The following is a 24,107-nucleotide window of genomic DNA, read 5'->3' on the forward strand; positions in this document are numbered from 1 at the left end:
AAAAGACTTTATTATAAAACCATTAAAAAGCGGAAGGGCTAAAGGTGCAATTAGCCATTCCGTCGAAAACACGCGGATCCTCCTGGAGCAGGTCGGGTCGGCCAACGGGTCAAATCAAAACGGCGCCGTTTTGGTGCCTGAGAAGGCTACCCAAAACGACGTCGTTTTGAAAGCTTATTTAAGCCAAGTTTTTTTTTCTCAAAACACTTCACTTTCAGCCCTCTTTCTAAAAAAAAAATTTCTTTCTCTCAAAATCTCTCCCCTTCCCCTCTCTCAGCCCAGAATCCGGCCAGAGGACGGGCCGACTACCGACCGGCGACGGTGCCGCCGTCTACGGTGGCCGGAAAGTTGAAAAGGTGCGTTTTTCTCCCTTTTTTTTCTTTTTTATAACTCTTTTTCAATATATATGTATAATAGTTAAAAAAGAAAACTAAAGAAATATATGTATGTATATAAACAGTTTCAAAAGGAAGGAAAATAAAGAAAGAAAATAAATAAATAAATAAATAAAAGGGAAATAGATCTTATACCGAAACAAAGAGTCCTTTAATCTGTTTTTTTTTCTACTTTTTATTTCTTGAAATCGTTCCCCCTTTTACAATGGTTTTTCAATTAGTTTTGTACCGAAAATAATATCCCCCCCTTTTAGATCTGTTTGAATGGCTTTTAAATAGCCATTTTACAATTTTTCTATTATTTCTACTGCTGTTTTGTCCTTCATTGCCTGCGTGTAGGCCTTGATAGAGCGGGTGGCAGAGTAGGTGGGGCGGAGCAGTGGGCAGGTGGTGGCATCGGCGCGCAGAGGGCAGGTGGCTGAAGGGACGTGCGGCACCTAGGTTAGGGGCTAGGGTTTAATTCTGGGCCTGTAATTTGGGTTTGGGTAGGTTTAATTGGTTTGGGTTTGTTTTAAGTGTACTGGGCTGATTTTTGGGTTAGGTTTAGGTGGGTATTGGGTTTTGGGTCTGCTGGAACTGGGCTGGGTAAAATTGGTTTGTACAGATATAATATTCTTTTGTGGTGGATTCAATAAACCATTAGATATCTCATTAGTCTCGTAGTTCATGAAAGATTTAACATGCGTTTAATGGTTGTTGTTATGAGCTTGATATGATTACTATTTAATGGAAGTTTATATTAAAAATTCTTGAAAGATTTAGAATGATAGAAGCACATAAAAATTCTCTGGAAATTATTCAATATGTTTGCATAAACATTTATATAATTTGAAATGATTTGAACATATGTGGTATATTTGACTTAGTGAATAGTAGTTGAAGGAAGATTATAAAATGATCCAAAATACCTATATATATTTTTATAGAAGGATCATGATTAAAGTTTACTATAATAATTGTTGAAACTCCTGAAGAGATAAAAATATATTTCCCCCAAATTTTGCCTCACTTGTGACTCAAAAAAATATGATATTAGCGTTTATCAAAATTGTTCAAGTGATCATTTGAAAAGTTAATGTTCAAGATTGAATATGTACAATTTGAAATACACGTTGTACTCTTTTTCTCTTAACTGATATTTTGTCCCATTGTATTTTCCTGATAAGATTTTTAAGAAGTCAGCATGTTATACGTATTATAGATATGTGTACTCTGTTTCCTTCACTAAGGATTTTTTTCTCACAGATTTTTTATCTTCGTAAGGTTTTAATGATGTAAATTATCTTCTAATGGACATCCAGTGAGAATATTATGACTCTTTTACTGTCTTATTTCTTGTTCTTTTATTTTCTTTATTATTTAATTCATAACAACAATATATTTACTTATTTCTTGATAAAAAGTTCAGATACTAAATATTTATAATTTTATATTTTTATATAAATATATTTATACGATTAAGTATATTTTGCATGTATATATAATATATAAAGAAACTTAAAATATATTATAATATATATTTAAAATACTTGAAATTCGAAAAAATTGAGTTGATACAACAGGCTATATTGAAATCGATAATATGGATATCTTAACAAAGCAGTACACCTCTATTGTAGACCTACTTAAGGGTTGGATTTAAGTTCAAACATTGGTCCAAAATTTGGTAGGATTTATAAAAAAACATTTGGCCTATAAAATGTGCTTAGGTAAAAAGGCTAGGCTTATTTAAAATATAGGTCAAGTTCAGGTTTTAATATTCAAAGCTAAGCTAGCTCTTTTTTTTTATAAATATTAGGGATAGGGGATGGGGGTAACACAGTTCAAACTCGTATCAAACAAGTGTTTAACAAGAGCTTTAACCACCGCTCCATTCAAATTAAGACAAGCTCAGTTCATTTTTAAGTTTATAATGTTACTACTTCCTTTATTTTATATATTATATAATTTTTACCATATGAAAATTAAATATACTATATTATACTATAAATATGAAAAGATAGTAAAATTATTTGGTATACTGCCAATTGAATTTTTAAATTCTATAATCAGGGTTTTGAAAGTGAAGTATATTTCTATTGAGTAATTTCTCTCGTATCTTATTAATGGGAACATTCGGGTATTTATATATACTATTACTATTTATGACATGACCTCGCTGTTCATGACTTTACCCCGCTGTTCATGACTTGACCCCACTATTTCTAGGACTGATGTTCTAAGCAGAACTCAAGCATGCTGGACATGCGTTTCACTCTAGATTGCTTGCAATACCACGCGATCTCCCATTCTATGAGCTTCTTGGGTATATGCGAACTGAGGCCGTGACTTTCTTTTGGTTTGTGTGAGCTCTCATTACGAGCTGGATCAACGAGCTCCCCTCGCTGTCCTCTCATGGTTCGCCTCATATTCAATCGTCTGGTGGGACCTATTCCCGCGACCTGGATCCTACCTGGGATTCACTCCGGTTGCCACTGATGTATAACAATCTAGTCCCTCCCGTAGTGGGCCTAAGGATGTTACAAAGTGGCGCTCCTTAGGGCTATCATTTCATATTTATTGTAGATTGAGGAATACACAACAGCTGTTGGGATCTGATGAGTGCTTTGCCATGTGTATAAGTTGATCATGCTCGCACGAATTTGACAGTTGAGACCTCTTGGTTATTCGAACCATCATCACGCGGGGAAAAATTTTCTTTAAGAAGAGGAGTCTTCTGAAACCCTAAAATTCATACTTAACATTTTTAAAGTTAGAACCAATCAAAGATTTTTCTCAAGGTAAAAATTTTTCTCTGCCTTTTTCTTTTATTTTTTTCATTGAATATGCCGAGAATGAGAGGAGCCGGTGATCGATTGCTCCTCTATTGCCCACTATGGGAATGTGCTTCGAAGACCTCCGTCGAGGTTAAAGTTGTTCTCTGTACTACAAAATATGAAGGAATGAAACTGAGTTTGTGTGCACGGGGGATTGAAATTCCTCACTTCGCGTATTAATTCTCTATTCCTAAGGGGGAGCACAACCTTAGTGATGTAAGCGATGGTGGTTTCCTACTCCCCCTCAATGCTTTGGAGACTGGGTTTCACCTCTCTCTTCATCCGTTCTTGTGTCACATCCTGCGTAAGTATGGGATTACTCCTGGGCAACTTTGTGGATTCTTCTGGTAGATTGCAGTCTCGTACTTTATTGACTATCTTCATCGAAATGAAGTACCAGAGCTTACCGTTTTCCAGAGTCTGTATTTATTGAAGGCTCAGAATCGAGGGGATTAGCTGGGTTTCTATTATTTTTCTCTTCGCCCAAAATGTGAAACAATAACCGTGGACTGTTGCTCTAATCTTCGATTAAAATGGAAAAAATATATTAGGGTAAGATGCAGGGTCGCAGACGGGTTTGGTTTTCCTATGAAGTGGTCTTTGTTGAGCCAGGACATGTGCTTGTTTAAACGGGCCATAAGAACAGATTGCGGGAAAGCATAATTGGAAAAGCTTTGTATTGAGAGTCCCTTAATCATCGAAGACCTCATCACTGTGAGGAACGTATTCCATTACTGCCAGGAGGGTTGCAACCCTAATGGGTATAGGCCAGATGATAATAGAGAAGTCACCGAAGCACTGAGAGTTGTTGCTAAGATTCGGTCATGGCCATATGGAGTTTATAGTAATAATAACGATGACTTGGGCCAAATTTTGACCGGTCTCAAAGAGGAGCTTGAGAATTATTTCTACAATTATTGTGGGATAAAGCCTCACCCGTGGATGATGGCCTCCTCGTAAGTAAGGAAGGTTGCTCCTATTAATCTATTAACTACTCTTACTAATATTGGGGTTGTTAGTGGTGCAGGCACAACTCACACTTTAGGAAGTGACTCAATGGTGGCGTGCAAGAAGCGTAGGACCGACGCAGAGGCTGCTAACATGGTTATCAGTAGCGAAGAAGAGGCTGATAGTAGGAGGTTAGAAAATCATTGAAAAAGGATAGTAGATCCTATTGAGACCTCTGCTATGGTTATGGTCACCGCTACCTCTCCTGCGAACTCTACTCCTCAGGTGAGTTCTCCAATTACTATTATTGATAACCCTCTCTTCCTACTTTACTCTGCGCTTCTACTCTTCCACCTCCCATAGAAGAACTACCTGTCAAAGATAATAGTGAGATCCTCCTAGCTCGTGGATACCTGGCTATGAGGGAACTGCAAGGTGTGATAGAAGGTTTTGAGGTTTCGATTTTTGAGACTGTTAAAGACTAAATACGTGGTGCTGGATCATCAAGTGGCCACGAAATGCCTTTCTTTACCCAACTTACCTCTGTTTTGCACAACCAGCTCGTTGAGGCTACCACAATTAGTCTGGTTGTTAAAGAAAATGCTGGTAAGGTCGATACTCGCTATAAGGAGCTTGCAACCCTACGTGAAAGGGATTGCGAGTAGCTTTTGGAAATGAGAGAGTAAAATAACGTGCTGTATAATCAAAACTAAGAAGTTGCTGGGAACTTGGGAGCATATCAGGTTAGAATCGACACGCTGTTCGTTGAAGTTACATCTGAAAAGGATAAAAACAGAGCTCTAGAGGCTAAGTTGAGGAGAATTGTTAAGGAAAATAAGACAACCACAGATTGCATCATTGCTGAACATAACAATTCAATGAAGAGGTCTAAGCAGAAGCATGCTGAGGCCTTAGAGGGACTTAAGAAAAGCTCCATGGAGACCATGTTGGGTCTTCTTGCTGAAGTTAAGTCCAACATCCTTTTTCACACCCAGTCATAGCTGGTCCCTTGGATGCTCGTTGTATTGATTTTGATGCTCTTTGCGAGGTGGGAATGGATGACTTAGGCTTTGATATTCGCTTCCCATTGGGAATTGTATTGGAAGAGTTCGTAGCGAAATAGAGGGGTTCAGCTGATTTTTACCTCGAAAACGGTCCTGGTGAAACAACCATTGCTCCCACTGGCAACGCTGCAACTGAGCCTACCATTGAAAATAATGAAGTTCCTGAGGAAAAAGGAAGAGATAATGAGAGAGAATAAGACCTGTGATAGTCTTGACTGAGGTTTAGCCTCTTGTAGTCTTTGTAAATTTTTATCTCCTTTTTTTGAATGAGATGAAGTTTTATTTTTGAGGAAATTTGCTTTTATTAATTATCATTATATCATTATAATTTCTTCTAACTTATCACATTTATCGTACGACTACATCATTATCATCAAAGCTTTAACTTCAACAAATTTTTAAAAATCATTAACTGTGAGTTCGTGAGCTATTTTGAAATTAAAAATATTTTCTAAAATAATCAGTGAAATGGACTCAGCGAGCCTGAAGATTATAGCTAGGAGCTTTTAACTCTCGCTAATTATTTGAAGGTTGCGGTATTAAACTTGCGAGCCTTAAAATGTCAGCTGGGAGCTTTTAGCTATCGCTAACTATTTGGAGGCTGTGGAATTAAACCTGCAAGCCTCAAAATGGTAGTTGGGAGCTTTTAACTCTCTCTAACCATTTGGAGGTTGTGGTATTAAACCTGCGAGCCTTAAAATTATAGCTGGGAGCTTTTAACTCTCGCTAACTATTTAGAGGCTGGGATATTAAATCTGCAAGCCTTAAAATGATAGTTGGGAGCTTTTAACTCTTGCTAACTATTTGGAGGCTGCGATATTAACTTTGCGAGCCTTAAAATGATAGCTCAAAGCTTTTAACTCTCACTAACTGTTTGGAGGCCGCAGTATTAAACCTGCGAGCCTTAAAATGATAAGTACAAATATTATTTAAGAAAATATTTTTATTCAAAGATGAAGGATTATATATAATATTTTTTAAGATGTCAGACATCCCATGTTCGCGGTATAATTGTTCCTTCAATCCTTTCTAACTTGTATACTCCATAATCAATTTTTCTATAACTTTATATGGCCCACTGCAATTTGAAGCCACTTTTCCCTGCTGCGAAACTGGCAAACTAGCCTTAGTATTTTTCAAGACAAGATCACCTATATAGAATTGCTTATTTTTAACCTTGGAGTTGTAGTAACGAGTTACTTATTGAGCGCGTGCCATGTTCCTGACTTCGGCTATTTTCTTGAGCTCATCAATCAGATCAATGTTGAGCTTGATAGCTTCTTGATTAGCTTCGTCATTAAAGTGTTACGTTCTGTGCGACCTCATGGCAATCTCTGTAAGGATCACAACTTCAACACCCATAAATTAGAGAGAAAGTTGTCTCTCGTGTCACAGTGTGGGGTGTAGTTCGTAGAGCCCACAAAATTTCAAGTAATTCTTCTAACCATGCACCTTTGGCCTATCCCACTTTCTTCTTCAAGGCGGTTAGAATTTTCTTATGCATAGCCTCTACTTGCCTATTCAACTGCGGTGTCTTAACAGAGCTTTGAGCCAAAACGATATGTAGGTTAGTATAAAAGCTCTTGAACTTCCCTTGAAACTATGTGCCATTGTTCGTGATAACCAAATGCGGTACACCGAACTTACATATAATAGATTTCCATAGAAAAGACTCCATTTGCCTTTCGGTGATAGTTCCAAAGCTTCAGCTTCAATCTATTTGGTAAAGTAATCCACCACGACCACTATGAACTTCTTTTGTGCTGTGGCTATAGGAAATGAACCAAGTATATCGATTCTTTAGGTCACAAATTGCCAAGGGCTTGACATGATCTGAAGAAGTTCTGTTGCCTGTCTTTGAACTTGGGCATACCTTTGGCAAGAATCGCATATGCGAACTAACTCATGTGCATCCTTCTGAATCGTTGCCCAATAATATCCTTGCCTAAAATTTTTTTGAGCAAGTAATCTTCCTCCCAAGTGATCGTTGTAGATACCCTCGTGTATTTCCCTCATTACATATTCTAGCTTTAAGTGGTGATAGACACCGCAGTTGTGGATGTGAAAACCCCTTTCTATATAGTACACCCTCTAAAAGGATGTACCTCGTGACTTTGTGCTATATCCATGCAATGTAATAGCCCGATTTTAGGCTTAGTCGGAACAGTGGTTTCGGGACCACAAATCCGACGAAAAAAAAATGTAATGGCTTGAATTTTCAGAGGTGTCGGAACGGTGATTCGAGATCACTAAATTCGACAAATGGGTAGAAAATATTATTAATTTAGTAAGTATAAGTTAAATATGAAGTTAGGAAAATTTTTGAAATAGTGAATAGTGCACTAGAAATAAATATTAAAATAATTAGAATCGAAATGAGGTATCAAGACCTCGGGGATTTTAAACTGAGCCATAAATATTTTTATAAATATTCATGGAGTGTTAAAAAGTTAGTATTAAAGTTTCGTTAAGAAATTTTAAAGTTCCGATAATTAATTGAACAAAAAGGACTAAATTGTAACAAATGCAAAATTTTGGGAAATGATTAAATAGCTTAAATGATAAAAGTAAGAGGGCTTTAAAGGCAAATAGACCCAAGGTCTATTTGGGCTGGACGGCAGAGGCATGAAATCAGCAAGAAAGTAAGGAGAATTAAGGGCAAAATTGGAAAATTGCAAAATTTGCTTAATAAAGTTAGGACCCAAGTGGAATTATCTAGATTTCTCTTCATTTTTCTGAATTCTCATCAGCTAAAACACCATGGAAGGGCTTCTTCAAGCTGGTTCTTCATATTTTTATTACAAGTAAGTTCAATTCTTGACTATTTCTTAAAATTTTTGTATTTTTATGACTTTTACAACTAGGCCCACTTGTTAAATCCATTAGTTTTTGATTTTATGAAAGAAGTTGAAAGTTGATATGAATATGTGCTGGAAGTATATGATGATTTAGCATGAAATTAGAGCTTTAAATTGTTCATATGTTGATTTTATTGAAAGAATTGAATAGAAAGTGAATGTTTGGGACCTAATAGTAAAAGTGTTTGAAGATAGAGTTATATGTGGAAATTCTGAATTTCAATAGTTGTGTAACAACTTATAATGTCTAGTAAAGTACTAATTGAGAAAATTAGATTAATTGAGGGGTTAATTGAGAAAGGACCGAATTGTATAAACTGTGAAATTTGGGGCAAAATGGAAATCAACATTTTGCACTAAAGCAGTTTTGGACAGCAGCAGTAGTGTAACTTTGAAAAATCACCAAAAATTGTAGAGATTGAATTAGAGGATGAATAAAATATGAAACTAAAGCTTATTGAGTCTAGTTTCTTATAAAAGGAATGATGTGAGCAATGGAATTGTAAATCATGAGATATAATAGATTTTGTGAGACAAGGTCAGAATGAATTCGGGTTCCCCTGTTCTGACTTTGGAAAATCATTAAAAATTGTACAAAAATGATTATGAGTTATAGTTTATATGGTTAGAATCCTTAATGAGTCTATTTTTAGAAGAAACAAGCTAAAACATCATCCGAATTCTGTACAATGAGATAATTAATTTTTAGTGAAGAATGGTCGGAACTGTCAGACAGCGAAACAGGGGAAACTTTAAAGAATAAACTGTACTATTTGGCTGAACCAAAAATTATGAAAATTTTATGATATGAAGATATGTGAGTCTAGTTTCAGGGAAAATTAACGTATCTTAATTTGGAGCTCTGTAGCTCCGGATAAAAATAATTTAGTGACTCTGACTCGGATAAACAACTTTGAATATACATGTTAGTGAATATTGAAATTATGGTTAATGTTGTTTAAGTGTGTTATACACATTAAGGATGTGGAATGGAGAGGAGGAGGAGGAAAATTGGGAAATATATGAATGATTCGTGTATAAATGGTCATATGTTTGATTATAACTCATAAACGATGAAATATGAATGATGCTTATTTTTGTGCATTATTGGTCATGGTTTAAGCTCATGTGTGAAAATAAAGTTTCATAGTATGTGTGTATGGTATATTCAGTATATGATTTGGCATGAAATAATACCATGAATGGTTTATGAATTAACACATGTTGGTAAGCCTGATATATGAATAAATGATCAAATTGAGCGGAACGCCGGATTTGAGTACTTCTGATCAAGTGACAAAGTGATAAGTGGTAGCTTTAGCTACACTTATCTGATCAAGTGACAAGTGGAAAGTGATAAGTAATAGCTTCGGCTATACTTATCTGATCAAGTGACAAAGTGATAAGTGGTAGCTTTAGCTACACTTATCTGATCAAGTGACAAGTGGAAAGTGATAAGTAATAGCTTCGGCTATACTTATCTGATCAAGTGACAAAGTGATAAGTGATAGCTTCGGCTACACTTATCTGATCAAGTGACAAGTGAAAAGTGATAAGTGATAGCTTCGGCTATACTTATCTGATCAAGAGACAAAGTGATAAGTGATAGCTTTAGCTACACTTATCTGATCAAGAGACAAAGTGATAAGTGGCTACACTTATCTGATCAAGAAACAAAGTGATAAGTGGCTACACTTATCTGATCAAGAAACAAAGTGATAGGTGGCTACACTTATCTGCTCAGGGACAAGTGATAAGTGATCATACGTAAGACCATAGTTATACTATGGCAAAGTGAAAGTGAAGTACTCAATTTTCCGTGACCGTTCCCTAATTTGATTAAGGATGGTAAGTGACAAATGGGCCCAAAAGAATTAAAGTAAATGGATAAGTGGTAGTGTATTTATATCAGGACGATGTTGTTATTCAAACTAAAGTGATATTTTCATTGCTAAATTGAGAATTTCATAAATGTGTTATTGAATGGTATAATCAATAAACATTGAGTTAAATGGTAAATACGTATTAGTTTTGAATTTGATGTCATTGAATTGCACGTGAATTAAATGGAAATTGCTAGTGATATGATTTAAATTATGAGCATGAGAAATTGCGAATTGAATGAAATGGAAATGAAGCATTAAATTGCATGAGTATGTATCGGGTCTCGCAGGCCCTAATTATTATGATTATAATATTTTGAGGATATATTGTGAAAAGTTATAGAAACATGTTAATTATTTTGAAAGTTTTAATTGTGATGAAATTTTATAACTCGGTTAAATACGTTTACAAGTGTATGTGTTTTGGTAATGCCTCGTACCCTATTCCGGTGTTGGATACGGGTAAGGGGTGTTACATTTAGTGGTATCAGAGCTACGGTTTAGTCGGTTCTCGGACCAAACATAGCATATGTGAGCCTAGCTATACATGCCACGTTATTACTCTTGATGATGTGATATCTCCGGGCTCTAACGAAATTGCTTTGTTAAGACAGAGATGATTTTCAATCGAGCTATTTTCGATAATGCTAAAAATGATATTGAGATAAATGAAATATGCTCACGTTATGTTGGAATTTGGAAAGGTAAGTATAAAAATTTGTGATATGGATGTGTTCATGTATGAAAAGAGATGACTATAAGTTAAAAAAAAAAGTTTATGTTGTGACAAGCTCATCCAAGTATGTTGGTGATTATATAATGCTATGTGCTCAACATATTTGATTAAGTGAATATGATAAGCAAATTTACTTAAATAGATGGAACGTGTGTATGTACATCTGCTTGAATAAGTGAAATTAGTATGTTCATATGATAGAATCTTATGTTTAATTCTTAAATTAAAGATAATAAGATATTTTGTTTTATGTCTAAACCATGAATACTATAATAGTATGAAAAATTGAATTGGAAGTCAAATTGAGTAGAACGCAGGAATGACTACTTTCGTTCAGTGATATGTGATGAATTGACGGAAAAGACCATGGTTTGACCATGGCAACATGTGAACATGTGATTATGTGATTCCGTGTAAGACCATAGCTGGGCTATGGCATCGGTAAGTGATATGTGATTTCGTGTAAGACCATAGTTGGGCTATGGCATCGGTATGTGATTTGTGATTACGTGTAAGACCATAGTTGGACTATGGCATCGAGAAAACGAAGTACTCAATTCCGTAAGACGTTCTCTAATTTGGCAAATGTCGGTAAGTAAAATAGAAGCCAAGTATTGGAATTTAATTAGATATTAACGTTGAGCTTGAGTAAGTAAATTCGTTGTGTGAAATTGTGAGTGACAGAAAACATTTGTAATAAATAGATGTGTTAATTTGCTTGGAATGAATTACGTGGTTATGATGGTATTACATTGATGATGAATACAAAATCATATATATATATGTATCAATGAGAGCAAGTTGAAAGATTTATGACTTCACCATCACCCCCTTATCAGTATTGTTCTATGACGAAAATTATCTTGATGAGACAGATATGTTTTTCAACTGAGTTAATTCTAATAGTATAGAAATAAATACTAAAATGTTTGAGTGAAAATGTAATGATTATGAGTTGAAACTCATAAAGGTATGGATCAAAGAATAAAACATTTTTTTTATTGATGAATGTTATAATTATACAAGCATATGAGTTATGATATTTGGATTATGATGCTATATAGAAATTTTGATTGTGAATTAGTGATTTGAGTTAGAATTTTGTGTTGAGAACAAAAGTGATTAAAAGCAAATGTTTATTAAATGCTTTGAGAATGTGAACTTAGTAATGAATTGGCTATATGTGATGGTATGTGTTATGCGCATTTATGTGTAAGATAAATTTGAGGCTTTACTACACTCACCCCCATATTAGTAAAATGTTACAATGAAATTTGTGAGATTTTGGTTGAATAAGCTTACGAGTGTAGTGTTACAGAAGTTCGTGTACGGGAGAATAATAATGTGGTCGGAAAAGTGAATGAATTAGAAAATGAGGACAATATAAAAAGAGAGAAATATTTGATAGTTCTGAAAACTACTCAGGTTATCAAAATGGATATCATTCTATATGGATTGTAATTTTTCGATACTTTGTGTAGCTTCAGATGCTGAAATATCGCTATCCTGATTTTCTTATGAATCTATGTGATTATCTGTAAAAGATATGAAAATCCAAAATCATGTGTGAATTTGAAATATACTGTGGAAGTAAATCATTAACCTACCATCTGGTAAGATTTTCGGGGACGAAAATCCCTAAAGGGGGAGAGTTGTAATAGCCCGATTTTAGGCTTAGTCGGAACAGTGGTTTCGGGACCACAAATCCGACGAAAAAAAAATGTAATGGCTTGAATTTTCAGAGGTGTCGGAACGGTGATTCGAGATCACTAAATTCGACAAATGGGTAGAAAATATTATTAATTTAGTAAGTATAAGTTAAATATGAAGTTAGGAAAATTTTTGAAATAGTGAATAGTGCACTAGAAATAAATATTAAAATAATTAGAATCGAAATGAGGTATCAAGACCTCGGGGATTTTAAACTGAGCCATAAATATTTTTATAAATATTCATGGAGTGTTAAAAAGTTAGTATTAAAGTTTCGTTAAGAAATTTTAAAGTTTCGATAATTAATTGAACAAAAAGGACTAAATTGTAACAAATGCAAAATTTTGGGAAATGATTAAATAGCTTAAATGATAAAAGGAAGAGGGCTTTAAAGGCAAATAGACCCAAGGTCTATTTGGGCTGGACGGCAGAGGCATGAAATCAGCAAGAAAGTAAGGAGAATTAAGGGCAAAATTGGAAAATTGCAAAATTTGCTTAATAAAGTTAGGACCCAAGTGGAATTATCTAGATTTCTCTTCATTTTTCTGAATTCTCATCAGCTAAAACACCATGGAAGGGCTTCTTCAAGCTGGTTCTTCATATTTTTATTACAAGTAAGTTCAATTCTTGACTATTTCTTAAAATTTTTGTATTTTTATGACTTTTACAACTAGGCCCATTTGTTAAATCCATTAGTTTTTGATTTTATGAAAGAAGTTGAAAGTTGATATGAATATGTGCTGGAAGTATATGATGATTTAGCATGAAATTAGAGCTTTAAATTGTTCATATGTTGATTTTATTGAAAGAATTGAATAGAAAGTGAATGTTTGGGACCTAATAGTAAAAGTGTTTGAAGATAGAGTTATATGTGGAAATTCTAAATTTCAATAGTTGTGTAACAACTTATAATGTCTAGTAAAGTACTAATTGAGAAAATTAGATTAATTGAGGGGTTAATTGAGAAAGGACCGAATTGTATAAACTGTGAAATTTGGGGCAAAATGGAAATCAACATTTTGCACTAAAGCAGTTTTGGACAGCAGCAGTAGTGTAACTTTGAAAAATCACCAAAAATTGTAGAGATTGAATTAGAGGATGAATAAAATATGAAACTAAAGCTTATTGAGTCTAGTTTCTTATAAAAGGAATGATGTGAGCAATGGAATTGTAAATCATGAGATATAATAGATTTTGTGAGACAAGGTCAGAATGAATTCGGGTTCCCCTGTTCTGACTTTGGAAAATCATTAAAAATTGTACAAAAATGATTATGAGTTATAGTTTATATGGTTAGAATCCTTAATGAGTCTATTTTTAGAAGAAACAAGCTAAAACATCATCCGAATTCTGTACAATGAGATAATTAATTTTTAGTGAAGAATGGTCGGAACTGTCAGACAGCGAAACAGGGAAAACTTTAAAGAATAAACTGTACTATTTGGCTGAACCAAAAATTATGAAAATTTTATGATATGAAGATATGTGAGTCTAGTTTCAGGGAAAATTAACGTATCTTAATTTGGAGCTCTGTAGCTCCGGATAAAAATAATTTAGTGACTCTGACTCGGATAAACAACTTTGAATATACATGTTAGTGAATATTGCAATTATGGTTAATGTTGTTTAAGTGTGTTATACACATTAAGGATGTGGAATGGAGAGGAGGAGGAGGAAAATTGAGAAATATATGAATGATTCGTGTATAAATGGTCATATGTTTGATTATAACTCATAAACGATGAAATATGAATGATGCTTATTTTTGTGCATTATTGGTCATGGTTTAAGCTCATGTGTGAAAATAAAGTTTCATAGTATGTGTGTATGGTATATTCAGTATATGATTTGGCATGAAATAATACCATGAATGGTTTATGAATTAACACATGTTGGTAAGCCTGATATATGAATAAATGATCAAATTGAGCGGAACGCCGGATTTGAGTACTTCTGATCAAGTGACAAAGTGATAAGTGGTAGCTTTAGCTACACTTATCTGATCAAGTGACAAGTGGAAAGTGATAAGTAATAGCTTCGGCTATACTTATCTGATCAAGTGACAAAGTGATAAGTGGTAGCTTTAGCTACACTTATCTGATCAAGTGACAAGTGGAAAGTGATAAGTAATAGCTTCGGCTATACTTATCTGATCAAGTGACAAAGTGATAAGTGATAGCTTCGGCTACACTTATCTGATCAAGTGACAAGTGAAAAGTGATAAGTGATAGCTTCGGCTATACTTATCTGATCAAGAGACAAAGTGATAAGTGATAGCTTTAGCTACACTTATCTGATCAAGAGACAAAGTGATAAGTGGCTACACTTATCTGATCAAGAAACAAAGTGATAAGTGGCTACACTTATCTGATCAAGAAACAAAGTGATAGGTGGCTACACTTATCTGCTCAGGGACAAGTGATAAGTGATCATACGTAAGACCATAGTTATACTATGGCAAAGTGAAAGTGAAGTACTCAATTTTCCGTGACCGTTCCCTAATTTGATTAAGGATGGTAAGTGACAAATGGGCCCAAAAGAATTAAAGTAAATGGATAAGTGGTAGTGTATTTATATCAGGACGATGTTGTTATTCAAACTAAAGTGATATTTTCATTGCTAAATTGAGAATTTCATAAATGTGTTATTGAATGGTATAATCAATAAACATTGAGCTAAATGGTAAATACGTATTAGTTTTGAATTTGATGTCATTGAATTGCACGTGAATTAAATGGAAATTGCTAGTGATATGATTTAAATTATGAGCATGAGAAATTGCGAATTGAATGAAATGGAAATGAAGCATTAAATTGCATGAGTATGTATCGGGTCTCGCAGGCCCTAATTATTATGATTATAATATTTTGAGGATATATTGTGAAAAGTTATAGAAACATGTTAATTATTTTGAAAGTTTTAATTGTGATGAAATTTTATAACTCGGTTAAATACGTTTACAAGTGTATGTGTTTTGGTAATGCCTCGTACCCTATTCCGGTGTTGGATACGGGTAAGGGGTGTTACATTTAGTGGTATCAGAGCTACGGTTTAGTCGGTTCTCGGACCAAACATAGCATATGTGAGCCTAGCTATACATGCCACGTTATTACTCTTGATGATGTGATATCTCCGGGCTCTAACGAAATTGCTTTGTTAAGACAGAGATGATTTTCAATCGAGCTATTTTCGATAATGCTAAAAATGATATTGAGATAAATGAAATATGCTCACGTTATGTTGGAATTTGGAAAGGTAAGTATAAAAATTTGTGATATGGATGTGTTCATGTATGAAAAGAGATGACTATAAGTTAAAAAAAAAAGTTTATGTTGTGACAAGCTCATCCAAGTATGTTGGTGATTATATAATGCTATGTGCTCAACATATTTGATTAAGTGAATATGATAAGCAAATTTACTTAAATAGATGGAACGTGTGTATGTACATCTGCTTGAATAAGTGAAATTAGTATGTTCATATGATAGAATCTTATGTTTAATTCTTAAATTAAAGATAATAAGATATTTTGTTTTATGTCTAAACCATGAATACTATAATAGTATGAAAAATTGAATTGGAAGTCAAATTGAGTAGAACGCAGGAATGACTACTTTCGTTCAGTGATATGTGATGAATTGACGGAAAAGACCATGGTTTGACCATGGCAACATGTGAACATGTGATTATGTGATTCCGTGTAAGACCATAGCTGGGCTATGGCATCGGTAAGTGATATGTGATTTCGTGTAAGACCATAGTTGGGCTATGGCATCGGTATGTGATTTGTGATTACGTGTAAGACCATAGTTGGACTATGGCATCGAGAAAACGAAGTACTCAATTCCGTAAGACGTTCTCTAATTTGGCAAATGTCGGTAAGTAAAATAGAAGCCAAGTATTGGAATTTAATTAGATATTAACGTTGAGCTTGAGTAAGTAAATTCGTTGTGTGAAATTGTGAGTGACAGAAAACATTTGTAATAAATAGATGTGTTAATTTGCTTGGAATGAATTACGTGGTTATGATGGTATTACATTGATGATGAATACAAAATCATATATATATATGTATCAATGAGAGCAAGTTGAAAGATTTATGACTTCACCATCACCCCCTTATCAGTATTGTTCTATGACGAAAATTATCTTGATGAGACAGATATGTTTTTCAACTGAGTTAATTCTAATAGTATAGAAATAAATACTAAAATGTTTGAGTGAAAATGTAATGATTATGAGTTGAAACTCATAAAGGTATGGATCAAAGAATAAAACATTTTTTTTATTGATGAATGTTATAATTATACAAGCATATGAGTTATGATATTTGGATTATGATGCTATATAGAAATTTTGATTGTGAATTAGTGATTTGAGTTAGAATTTTGTGTTGAGAACAAAAGTGATTAAAAGCAAATGTTTATTAAATGCTTTGAGAATGTGAACTTAGTAATGAATTGGCTATATGTGATGGTATGTGTTATGCGCATTTATGTGTAAGATAAATTTGAGGCTTTACTACACTCACCCCCATATTAGTAAAATGTTACAATGAAATTTGTGAGATTTTGGTTGAATAAGCTTACGAGTGTAGTGTTACAGAAGTTCGTGTACGGGAGAATAATAATGTGGTCGGAAAAGTGAATGAATTAGAAAATGAGGACAATATAAAAAGAGAGAAATATTTGATAGTTCTGAAAACTACTCAGGTTATCAAAATGGATATCATTCTATATGGATTGTAATTTTTCGATACTTTGTGTAGCTTCAGATGCTGAAATATCGCTATCCTGATTTTCTTATGAATCTATGTGATTATCTGTAAAAGATATGAAAATCCAAAATCATGTGTGAATTTGAAATATACTGTGGAAGTAAATCATTAACCTACCATCTGGTAAGATTTTCGGGGACGAAAATCCCTAAAGGGGGGAGAGTTGTAATAGCCCGATTTTAGGCTTAGTCGGAACAGTGGTTTCGGGACCACAAATCCGACGAAAAAAAAATGTAATGGCTTGAATTTTCAGAGGTGTCGGAACGGTGATTCGAGATCACTAAATTCGACAAATGGGTAGAAAATATTATTAATTTAGTAAGTATAAGTTAAATATGAAGTTAGGAAAATTTTTGAAATAGTGAATAGTGCACTAGAAATAAATATTAAAATAATTAGAATCGAAATGAGGTATCAAGACCTCGGGGATTTTAAACTGAGCCATAAATATTTTTATAAATATTCATGGAGTGTTAAAAAGTTAGTATTAAAGTTTCGTTAAGAAATTTTAAAGTTTCGATAATTAATTGAACAAAAAGGACTAAATTGTAACAAATGCAAAATTTTGGGAAATGATTAAATAGCTTAAATGATAAAAGGAAGAGGGCTTTAAAGGCAAATAGACCCAAGGTCTATTTGGGCTGGACGGCAGAGGCATGAAATCAGCAAGAAAGTAAGGAGAATTAAGGGCAAAATTGGAAAATTGCAAAATTTGCTTAATAAAGTTAGGACCCAAGTGGAATTATCTAGATTTCTCTTCATTTTTCTGAATTCTCATCAGCTAAAACACCATGGAAGGGCTTCTTCAAGCTGGTTCTTCATATTTTTATTACAAGTAAGTTCAATTCCTGACTATTTCTTAAAATTTTTGTATTTTTATGACTTTTACAACTAGGCCCACTTGTTAAATCCATTAGTTTTTGATTTTATGAAAGAAGTTGAAAGTTGATATGAATATGTGCTGGAAGTATATGATGATTTAGCATGAAATTAGAGCTTTAAATTGTTCATATGTTGATTTTATTGAAAGAATTGAATAGAAAGTGAATGTTTGGGACCTAATAGTAAAAGTGTTTGAAGATAGAGTTATATGTGGAAATTCTGAATTTCAATAGTTGTGTAACAACTTATAATGTCTAGTAAAGTACTAATTGAGAAAATTAGATTAATTGAGGGGTTAATTGAGAAAGGACCGAATTGTATAAACTGTGAAATTTGGGGCAAAATGGAAATCAACATTTTGCACTAAAGCAGTTTTGGACAGCAGCAGTAGTGTAACTTTGAAAAATCACCAAAAATTGTAGAGATTGAATTAGAGGATGAATAAAATATGAAACTAAAGCTTATTGAGTCTAGTTTCTTATAAAAGGAATGATGTGAGCAATGGAATTGTAAATCATGAGATATAATAGATTTTGTGAGACAAGGTCAGAATGAATTCGGGTTCCCCTGTTCTGACTTTGGAAAATCATTAAAATTGTACAAAAATGATTATGAGTTATAGTTTATATGGTTAGAATCCTTAATGAGTCTATTTTTAGAAGAAACAAGCTAAAACATCATCCGAATTCTGTACAATGAGATAATTAATTTTTAGTGAAGAATGGTCGGAACTGTCAGACAGCGAAACAGGGGAAACTTTAAAGAATAAACTGTACTATTTGGCTGAACCAAAAATTATGAAAATTTTATGATATGAAGATATGTGAGTCTAGTTTCAGGGAAAATTAACGTATCTTAATTTGGAGCTCTGTAGCTCCGGATAAAAATAATTTAGTGACTCTGACTCGGATAAACAACTTTGAATATACATGTTAGTGAATATTGCAATTATGGTTAATGTTGTTTAAGTGTGTTATACACATTAAGGATGTGGAATGGAGAGGAGGAGGAGGAAAATTGGGAAATATATGAATGATTCGTGTATAAATGGTCATATGTTTGATTATAACTCATAAACGATGAAATATGAATGATGCTTATTTTTGTGCATTATTGGTCATGGTTTAAGCTCATGTGTGAAAATAAAGTTTCATAGTATGTGTGTATGGTATATTCAGTATATGATTTGGCATGAAATAATACCATGAATGGTTTATGAATTAACACATGTTGGTAAGCCTGATATATGAATAAATGATCAAATTGAGCGGAACGCCGGATTTGAGTACTTCTGATCAAGTGACAAAGTGATAAGTGGTAGCTTTAGCTACACTTATCTGATCAAGTGACAAGTGGAAAGTGATAAGTAATAGCTTCGGCTATACTTATCTGATCAAGTGACAAAGTGATAAGTGGTAGCTTTAGCTACACTTATCTGATCAAGTGACAAGTGGAAAGTGATAAGTAATAGCTTCGGCTATACTTATCTGATCAAGTGACAAAGTGATAAGTGATAGCTTCGGCTACACTTATCTGATCAAGTGACAAGTGAAAAGTGATAAGTGATAGCTTCGGCTATACTTATCTGATCAAGAGACAAAGTGATAAGTGATAGCTTTAGCTACACTTATCTGATCAAGAGACAAAGTGATAAGTGGCTACACTTATCTGATCAAGAAACAAAGTGATAAGTGGCTACACTTATCTGATCAAGAAACAAAGTGATAGGTGGCTACACTTATCTGCTCAGGGACAAGTGATAAGTGATCATACGTAAGACCATAGTTATACTATGGCAAAGTGAAAGTGAAGTACTCAATTTTCCGTGACCGTTCCCTAATTTGATTAAGGATGGTAAGTGACAAATGGGCCCAAAAGAATTAAAGTAAATGGATAAGTGGTAGTGTATTTATATCAGGACGATGTTGTTATTCAAACTAAAGTGATATTTTCATTGCTAAATTGAGAATTTCATAAATGTGTTATTGAATGGTATAATCAATAAACATTGAGTTAAATGGTAAATACGTATTAGTTTTGAATTTGATGTCATTGAATTGCACGTGAATTAAATGGAAATTGCTAGTGATATGATTTAAATTATGAGCATGAGAAATTGCGAATTGAATGAAATGGAAATGAAGCATTAAATTGCATGAGTATGTATCGGGTCTCGCAGGCCCTAATTATTATGATTATAATATTTTGAGGATATATTGTGAAAAGTTATAGAAACATGTTAATTATTTTGAAAGTTTTAATTTTGATGAAATTTTATAACTCGGTTAAATACGTTTACAAGTGTATGTGTTTTGGTAATGCCTCGTACCCTATTCCGGTGTTGGATACGGGTAAGGGGTGTTACATGCAAGCTCCTTATTGTCCAAGTTATCTTATGTTCCCTGGAGTGTGTGGATGATAGGGGTCATCCAAGTCTCCTCCTGACCCACACATAGGACTTGTGATACATTGTGGCTTGGGGTTTCTCTATGCTCGACCAGGATTTTCTCTCTTTGTTTAATGACCAAAGAGGAAGCTAACTTGGATAGGGCACCAGCTTGCGTGTTATCAGCTCTCAAGAGTTGTTTAATTTGGACCTTATCAAATATTACGAGCAATTGGATTACAATTGTATGATATTTCCTTAGCACGACCTCTTTTACATCGTATTTGCCATTCATCTTTTTTGCTACCAACTGTGAATTTGTGTGGACAACCAGGTCCTTTGCTCCTAGTTGATGTGCCAGCTGTAGTCCTAAAACCAAAGCCTCATATCCAATGATGTTGTTGGATGTTTGAAACCCAAAAGATAGTCTATATTGCCATTCACTACCACTCGGGTCAACTAGGAGTACTCATGTTCTCGATCCTGCTTTGGCTACGGAACCATTAACATAAACTAACTAGCTCTTTGAATTATTGGTTGTATGTACACCCTCTGGAGGTTGGTTAACTAGTGTTGTGTCAGTAGTCTTCTTAAAAGAACACTCTACCATAAACTTAGCTAGCACCTGCCCTTTTACTACTGTTCACAAAGCGAATTCCACCCCAAATTTAGCTAACTCAATACTCCACTTTTTTACCATTCTTAAGGTTTTTGCCTTGGACAACACTTCCTTTATAGGCTGATTAGTTACGATGATGATTGGATGAGCTTGGAAGTACAGTCGCACTTGCGAGCTGCTACCATCAAAGAAAAAATACACTTATCTATTTTTAAGTACCTCAGCTCACCGTTCTGGAGTACCTTGCTAGTGTAATACATTGGGAATTGGTGAACGCCTTTTGATTTGACTAACACTGCTGCTACTGTCTCCTCCGAGGTAGACCAAATACAAAAAGAGGGTTTCTCTCACCTGAGGTGATTTCAAAAGCAGAAGGGAAGTAAGATACAACTTCAATTCTTCAAAGGTTTCTTGGCATTCTTTAGTATATGAAAAAAGAGGTTCTCAAAACTTTGAAGAAAGGGAGGCACTTATCTGCCATTCTGGAAATGAACTTGTTGAGTGCCACCACTTTACCCGTGAGGCGCTGAATGTCTTTTATGGTTCGCGAGGGAGGCATTTTCATGATTGCGTGAATCTTTGTAGAATTTACTTCTATCTCTCTCTCTAAAATCATGAAGCCTAAAAATCTGCCAGCTCGCACGTCGAAGACACATTTTTCAGGGTTCAACTTCATGTTGTGAGCTTTTAGGATTGCGAATGTCTCAAATAAGCTTCATACATGCTCTCCCATAGATCCACTTTTTACCAACATGTCATCCATATAAACCTCGAGTCCACGACCTATGTGGTTTCTGAAGATTCTATTCACTAATCTCTAATAGGTTGCCCCTGCATTTTTAAAGCCAAAAAGCATAACTTGATAGTAGAAAAGATCCTCTTCCATGATGAAAGCTATTTTTTACTGGTCACCCTAGTCTAACAAAATCTGATTGTAGCTCGAGAAGGCATCCATAAAGGTCATGAACCTCTGACCTATAGAGGCATCAACTAAACGATCAATCAAAGGTAGAGGAAAACTATTTTAGGGCATGCTTTGTTGAGGTTAGTGAAATCAATGCACATTCTTCATTTGTCGTTTGCCTTATTCACTATAACCACATTTGAAACCCCATTCGGGTACTTTACTTCGTTGATGAAACCCGCTGACAACAGTTTAGCCACTTCTTACCTTATTGCTTCCACCACCTGTGACTCAAATTTTCTCTTCTTCTGCTTCATTGGTTTTACATCTGGGAGCACATTCAACTTATGGACAACCACTCGAGGTCCACTCCTGGCATATCCACTGCTGACCAGACAAAAATATCTGAATTCTCCCTCAAACACTAGACCAACATGCTGTTCTCTTCTGCCAACAATGTCGATAAGATTCTAACAGTTTTTTCCTCGTTGCAGAATAGTTGCAAGGTCTCGGTGTGCTTTGCAGCTTCAAGTTTTTTACCTCTGTCTTTGTCCCTTACATCTAAATTGTTTAAATCTAAAACCTAACTTGCCAACTCTACCCCCTATAAGCTCTGTCCCTTCGCTATTGGCTTTCGCACTTACTCAACGGATAACATATGGCATTGCTTTACGGTTCACTGATTAGATTGCAAGAACCTAATCTCTGTTCTTGTCGAAAACTTGATCTTTTTGTAAAATGTTGTGACCACCATTTTTGCCATCTTCATTATTGGTCGTCCGAAGATATTATTGTACCCATTGGATGGTCTACCATAAAAAATTATACATACTCTATAGTCGTGTGCCCGTCATCCCCCAAGGTGATTGGCAAAGTAATCGAGTGCTTCACCTCAACGGGATGGTTCATGAAACCATATAATGGACTAGCCCTCGACAACGCCTTCCTTCAGTCTCATCTTCTGGTATGCATCCTAAGATAACACCTCAACCGCATTTCCACTATCCACCAGTATCCTTTTAACCTCAAAACATGTTATTGTCATCGAGACAACCATCAGATTATTACCTTCGTTGTTGCAGACCAATTCCTTATAATCATTACCAAACTCAACACTCTACGTTTCCTGCTGACGTAACTTCTTGAGAGCGTTGACTGACATCACACTTCTCATGTGTGCCTTCATCTTTGTGTTGTAACCTACCCATTGTTCATTCGTACCCACAATTACATGGATGGTACCTTTAACTTTCTGTTTACCCTTAGGATGACTGCACAAGCCTTGACTTTGTTGAGAACCATTCTGATTCACAAACTTTGCGAGCTCACCACTGCCTCTTCTATAACATCCTTCAGAGTGAAACAATCCTCGGTCTTGTGTTTCATGCCATCGTGGAAGACACATTTGTCATTTGAATTCAACCTTCTGGAAGTGCTCCTCATTGGGGACTGCTTAGGTAAGATGCCAAGGCTTTTGACTTGGCTAAGAATATATGTACGAGTGGTATTCAAGGGGGTATTAGCTTTAAATCTTCTGTGGGGAACATACCTCCTGGTGTGCTCTGGTTGAGATCCTTGGGGGCCTTAGAAAAATTACCTTGAGCTTGACTTCTCTGCGACCTATCATTTCTTACTCGTAACGATTGACCAGGAGGCCCTTGTTTACTACGAGGTCCTTCCCTGTTTCTGGGCAGCCTATCCTCTCTCTGAAAGGTGCCACAAGATACCATTTTGATTTTCTCTGCTTCTGTAAACTTGTGGGCTCGTTCGTACAAGTTAGCCAAACTTTGCGGTCTATTATTTATAAAGGAGTACTGTACATGATCATTTTATACTCCCATTATAAAGGCATCAATGACCCACTGATCCTTCAAATTCTTTATATTGTGGGTTGCTACATGGAAGCTCTTCACATAATCTTGAAGGGACTCACCCTCTCCTTGCTTTACCAATATTAGCCCTATATGTGTACTCATGATTGCTTTATAAGCCCTAAATCTTCCTAAAAACATCTGTCCCAATTGCGAGAAACTTCAAATTGAACCTTGAGGAAGGGACATATACCAGTCATTGGCACTTTCCTTAAGCGTCGTGAAAAAGACCTTGTATTTTACTACATCTAATGCCCC

General features: G+C 34.8%; 1 long non-coding RNA gene across 1 annotated transcript; it reads left to right on the forward strand.

Moving 5' to 3' along the window:
- The first annotated feature begins 2,961 nt into the window (after positions 1 to 2,961).
- Positions 2,962 to 5,502, forward strand: LOC121222187 (uncharacterized). Its single transcript, XR_005919261.1, has 2 exons — positions 2,962 to 4,167; positions 4,239 to 5,502. It is a non-coding gene; the product is annotated as an uncharacterized lncRNA (long non-coding RNA).
- The last annotated feature ends 18,605 nt before the right edge of the window (positions 5,503 to 24,107 follow it).

This window comes from Gossypium hirsutum, chromosome D10 (assembly GCF_007990345.1).
Source record: "Gossypium hirsutum isolate 1008001.06 chromosome D10, Gossypium_hirsutum_v2.1, whole genome shotgun sequence".
NCBI classification, from domain to species: Eukaryota; Viridiplantae; Streptophyta; class Magnoliopsida; order Malvales; family Malvaceae; genus Gossypium; species Gossypium hirsutum.